Source organism: Rhinopithecus bieti, unplaced genomic scaffold (assembly GCF_001698545.2).
Source record: "Rhinopithecus bieti isolate Rb0 unplaced genomic scaffold, ASM169854v2 scaffold_22442, whole genome shotgun sequence".
Taxonomy (NCBI): Eukaryota; Metazoa; Chordata; class Mammalia; order Primates; family Cercopithecidae; genus Rhinopithecus; species Rhinopithecus bieti.
This window is the reverse complement of record NW_016810717.1, coordinates 714603-720612: the sequence shown is the minus strand read 5'-3', so window position 1 is coordinate 720612 and position 6010 is coordinate 714603. Positions and strand designations below refer to the sequence as shown.

The 6010-nt window shown below is 50.0% G+C and overlaps 1 non-coding gene across 1 annotated transcript; it reads left to right on the top strand.

Annotated features, from left to right (window-relative positions):
- The first annotated feature begins 411 nt into the window (after nt 1-411).
- TRNAG-GCC (transfer RNA glycine (anticodon GCC)) lies at nt 412-482 on the top strand. The gene has a single exon. It is a non-coding gene; the product is annotated as a tRNA-Gly (tRNA).
- Nucleotides 483-6010: the final 5528 nt, after the last annotated feature.

Sequence of the window (6010 nt, the reverse complement as noted above, 5' to 3'; positions counted from 1 at the left end):
ACTTGGTCTGCGTTTCTGAGCCGCACGCGGCGGCTGCGAGACCCGTCCCCATCGCCGCCCCCGCTCGCTGACACGCTGACACACCCACCCCCACACCCACCCGCAGCTGACACAAGCGAGAAGGCCAGCCCGGCCGGAGAAACAACAACAACAAAGAAAACAAAACAAACACAGAAGAAAAACTCTGGGTCCGGGCGGCAGAGAAAGCGCAAGATGGGAGGAGTCGGCCTCTCTCCCTCCTCGCTCCCTCCGCGCCGCGCCCCAGGTCCCTCGACGTGACGGCAGCCTCCCCTTCTGCTCGCCCCATTGGGCCAGACTCTCTGGACGCCCCAGTGGGATGGAGACCCACGGCAGGCGGTGACCAGTGAAGGGCAGCTCGTGGCTTTCTGCTGTGCCAGTTTCCGTTGTTTGCCATGGGTGGTTCAGTGGTAGAATTTTCGCCTGCCACGCGGGAGGCCCGGGTTCAATTCCCGGCCCGTTCAGCACGCCCTCCCAATTTGGTGTTGCTGCAGTGCCAAGGGGTAGTGTAGGTGCGCTCGCCTCTGCCACCTCCTTACGCTGGGTGCGCGAGATCTTGTCCTGCAACGGCTGCGCTCCCACGCGCGATGCTCTCTGCCCTTTCTTCCGTGCCTCTCTCCACTGAGTTACAGATGAGGAGGCTAACCCCGCCCCCCTTCCATGGTAACAACAGTCCCTCCGAACACGAGAGCACGCCAGACACCAGTCCTTTGCATCCTCATGGTTCTGTTTCTCTTGACTACCCTGCCTCCGCCTCTGCCGGACGCATTTCACTTCAAGAATACCGCGGCCCCACCAAGGGCTTGCACCCACTTGCCCCACCTCTCCTTTTCACCTTTCACCACCTCTACCTCTTTGTCTCTCTCTCTGCCTCTTGCTGGCTCCCCACATCCAGAAAATGCCCTTCCAGTAGTAAGGAAGTCGCGACTCCGGGGAGTAACTCGTCTTTTTCTCCTAGGGGGTCCCACAGTCCTTAACGCGACCACAGGAGTATACGCGTGGCACGTGCACCGTCTACATTCATCGTATTCCGGCTACTCCACACTCCCCTCATTTTGCCGGCACCACCACCGCCGTGTCGCATCTGCCTCCTTAACCCCAGACCACCCCTTTAGTGGAGCATGCTGCCTGGTTTCTGTCCCTCGGACCTCTTTTCATCTCATTCCCTGGCACATGCCTGACACGTGAATGTGCGTCCTAAAGACGGCTTATTTATGTCTGGGGTCCACTTGCATTCCCTACCCCTTTGGTACATGGGACGTGGCCTCCAGTCGCTCTGTCACAATGTCTGCCCCATCCTGGGCTGCTTGCCACCTCACCCCAGCTCCACTCCATACTCTGACCGACCGGCCCATGTAGCCCAGTCTCCACTGTGGGGGTCCCCTTTGACCACACAGACTTCCTTCCTGACTAGACCAACCCGCTGTAAATGTACTGTTCTGTGCAGCCTTCAGGCTCAGCCCTCCCTCCCTGGCCTTTGTTTCACCACCACCCGCCCTTTCACACACACACACACACCTCTCTCTCTCTCTCTCTCTCTGTCTCTTTTTCTCTCACTCTCAATGCCTCTCTCTCAGGCAACTCTCCCTCTCACCGTCAATGCCCCTGTCTCACACGACTCACATCCCCCAGTCCTGGCCTGCTTCAGGTTGTGTCACCAGCTGGCATCCCTCATATCGCACAGGTAGCTGGCACAGCCAGCTCGGAACATGCCCCCACGCACTAGGCATCTGACCAACCTCCTTCTGGCTGGACAACCTCGCTCCCAGATCTTACTAGTCAGGCTTTGCACCCCCTGGACACCCTGGACTCTTTCTCCCACCTCCCAGCATGCGGCATGCTTCTGTCCTTTCTTTGGTGTCAACCCCTTGCCCCAGTTTGGGGTGGACTCCAGCCACGGGAATGGGCACCTTCCTCCATCACTGTCACCTATTGACATCCAACCACATCATGCTGGCGAGCAAGCCAGCCTCTTGTGGGGGTGACAAACATCTCTATCCCCGATAGGGTCTGGTCTCTGCAGGTTATCCGACGGTGCCAGGATCCCATGAATGACACGTGACAGGTTTGTGCAGTTGGTTGGATGTCTACTTTGACCCTAAAGAGTTTTTTGGCAGTAAGTCGACTGAGCTCTGCTTTTTAGTGAGGAAATCAACCCCACAACAAGATCAGTGCAGGGATAAATAGAGGGTTGGAGAGCTGTTCTATGGAGGGGCTGGGAAAAAATTCCACAGCAAATATAGGTGTGGCATATAGGTGCCATCTCCTTATGTTCCTTGCCCTTTGGAGATAAGATAGAGTAGGTGAAGACATGGGAAATAAATGTCACCTAGAAATCTGTCTTGAACCCTGACTTTCCACACATGCTTTGGTTTGCTTGGCTGTTGGCTTTTCCCCAGGAGCTCCTGTATCTCCGTGCTTCAACAACTGTTGCAAGGTTGGTCTAACTCTTGGGACCTCTCAAGATTCATTTTCACATCCAGAATAGGCGAGAAACTTAAACTTATCAACTGTAAGTGGGAGCTTGCATACATGCAGGCACTCCGCCTTGCACAAATATAGGCACAGATACACACGCAAACGGGCAACTGCTGGCACATGTGCACGCCACCTAATCTTATCAGAATGTGTGCAATAAACACATAGTAATGGCCAGCTAACGGATATATGAAGAAAATGCTCAGTATGTCCAGTTGTCAGGGAATGTAAACCAAAACCATGATGAGATGTCATTTTATCCCGGATAGGATGGCGATTTTTAACCGGAAGGGAAAATAACTGAATTTGGAGAGGCAGTCGATAAAAGGGAATACTTAGAAACCTATCTCAGGAAGACAAATAAGTACAGCCATTAGTGTTAAGAAAGTGAGTTTATTTCCAAATGGCAGCATGTGCATTAAGAGCTGAGGAAGCATACGTGGAGTCAGTTTAAATGTTAGCTACCTTTCCCTTGTTTAATTCTAGTGCTCTTGTAAGAAATACCAGTTTAGCTAGTTGTATGCTTGTGCCTGGAGAGAAAGACACACGTTAAATAACATCATTTAGAGTGCCTACGGCATATCCCGCCGATGGAGTTCTTGCTCCACAAAGGAACTTCCATCCTTGAAGAAAGTACAGTCTATATCTTATAGGGGGGTTTCCATGAGATCCTCCCTGGCTGCAGAGGTCTGTACCACTTGTTCACAGTTATCTTTAGGTTTCCCAGTTTCCTAGGGATGGACAGCAGCTGAGTTTAGGTGAGAGCAAGTTTTTAACTGGATTGAAGGCCCTTCTTACAGCAGAGCCTGATATTTAAAGAGCTGTCTGTCTGTTAGCCAAAGGTTTCCCCTAAAGGACAGCAATCCTGCTACACTATGTGGAGGTAAAAAGACTTTTGCCATTTCCCAGGGGTAACTTGGTAGCCTCTGGTACCAGTAGGACCACTGCTGCTACTGCTCGGAGACGTGCTGGCCATCCTTTAGCTACCAAATCAAGTTTCTTACTCAGGTAGCCCACTGGTTGTTGAGCTGATCTTTGGGCTTGTGTTAAAACTCCCAGTGTCATTCCCTTCCTTTCTAACTTATAAAGATTGAAGGCCCTCCCTATGGGAAGGCTGAGGGCTGGTGCCTTAAGTAAGGCTTGTTTTTGCTGGTTAAAGGCCTTTTGAACTTCAGGTTCCAAGGTTAGGAAATGAGTTTTAGCCACCTGAGTTTCTTTTGTAAGGTGTTATCAGGGATGAGCTATCTCACCATACCCAGGTATCCATAGTCTGCAAAATCTTGTCATGTCCCAAAATCCTCTTAGTTGCTTGAGGGTCTTAGGAAGGGGGAAGGAAGAAATGGGTTCAATCCTTTCTACCCCTAATGCTCTGGTCCCTTCAGACAACAGTAAACCCAGGTACTTCACTGAGGTTTGCCAAAGCTGGGCCTTGGATTTTGAAACCTCATATCCTTTGTCAGATAGGAAATTAAGAAGAGCTTCTGTGTCTTCCTGAGAAGCTTCCTCAGTTGGGACACCGAGCAGGATGTCATCTACATATTACAAAACCCTGACCTGAGGATGAGAAAACTCAGAGAAGTCCTTTGATAGTGCCTTTCCAAATAAGTGAAGATTATATTGAAATTCCTGAGGCAGCACCATCCATGTTAGCTGCGTTGTTTGGCCAGAACTTAGAAGACAAACAGGTATTGAGAGTTAGGATGTAATGGTATACAGAAAAAGGCATTCTTTAGATCTAGGACTGTGAACCATTAGTTCCCTCAGGTATTTGAGTTAGCAAGGCATAGGAATTAGAAACCACTGGATGAATTAGGACTATGGCCTCATTAATGAGGCAGAGGTCCTGAACTAGTCTCCATTCCCCATTGGGTTTTTGTACTCCTTTTTTTTTTTTTTTTTTGAGACGGAGTCTGGCTCTGTCGCCCAGGCTGGAGTGCAGTGGCCGGATCTCAGCTCACTGCAAGCTCCGCCTCCCGGGTTTACGCCATTCTCCTGCCTCAGCCTCCCGAGTAGCTGGGACTACAGGCGCCGCCACCTCGCCCGGCTAGTTTTTTATATTTTTTAGTAGAGACGGGGTTTCACCATGTTAGCCAGGATGGTCTCGATCTCCTGACCTCGTGATCCGCCCGCCTCGGCCTCCCAAAGTGCTGGGATTACAGGCTTGAGCCACCGCGCCCGGCCGGTTTTTGTACTCCTAATATTGGGGTGTTGCAGGTGCTTTTACAGGGTTTGAGGAGGTCCTGCATTTTCAGGTTATTAATAATGGCGTATAGCCCTTTCCTAGCTTCTGACTTTAGGAGATATTGTCTCTGGTTAGGAAAAGAAGTAGGATCCTTAAGGTTGATCTGGACCGGCCTAGTGGCTAAAACTCGACCTTATTCTTCCTTCAGTTGCCCATACTTCTGTATTAATATTAGCTTCCACCAGGGAAAGACAAAGAGTTTCTTCTGGGGCTATAAGGATGCTGGCGGCCATGTGAGCTAAATTGTCTCTACCTAGTAAAGGAGTGCGACTTTCAGGCACGATTAAGAAGACATGTGTAAATAATAGGTCCCCTTAACTGCAAGTAATGAGCTGAGAAAAATATTAGGTTAGAATCTTTCCTGAGATGCCCATCATGGTCATGCTATGGGAAGAGGGGAGGCCTGGATTGGAAAAGAGAAGAGAGAGACTGGATCCAGTGTCCAGAGGGAGGTCCACCCTCCTGCCTTCAATTTCCAGAATCACCTGGGGCTCCTGAGCAGAAATGGAAGTTTGAGCCTCTGGAGCCGGGGGTTTGAGCTCTGGGGCCCATCAGTCCTGTTGGACCATCTGTGAGATTGGTTCTGAACCCAGTGACCTCCATCTCTGGGGACAGTCTAATCTCCAGTGGTCTCTCATATCAGCTGGACAGAGTTGAGGTGGTTTCTTCTTGCTGCCTGGACAATCTTTCTTAAAGTGCCCTGACTTGCCATACTGGTAGCCACTAGTGGATGCACCCTGGGGATTCTGGACTTTGCAAGCTTGCAAAGCAGCTACTAGAGACTCTGTCTTTCTCTTGTGTTTTCTCTTTTTCTCCTGGGGCTTTTCCTGGTCCCTATTATAAAAGACCGAGGTAGTCACCCTCAGGAGGTTTTCCAAGGTCCTATCTGGTCCTATAGCCTGCCTCTGCAGTTTCCTTCTAATATCAGGAGCTCCTGTGTAATAAACTTGTTCTTTAGGATCAGCCATCCCTCGACTGAATAAGGGGATAAGGAATTGTGTTTTATTAGTGCATCTCTCAGTCTTTCCATAAAGGCTGAGGGATTCTCATCTGGCTTTTTGTCTATTCATGAACAGTTTAGAGTAATTAAGAGGTTTGGCCCTAGTTCTTTGTAGGCCCTCCAATATGCACATTGAAAAGTGTTTCCTTTTCCACTCATCTTTGGAGTCATTGGAGTTCCATTCAAGGTTGTCAAGAGGTACACCTCTCTTCCTATTGGGAATGATGATTCCCCTATTTCTTTGCCTTCCATATTTTCTCTTTTCCTTTTTG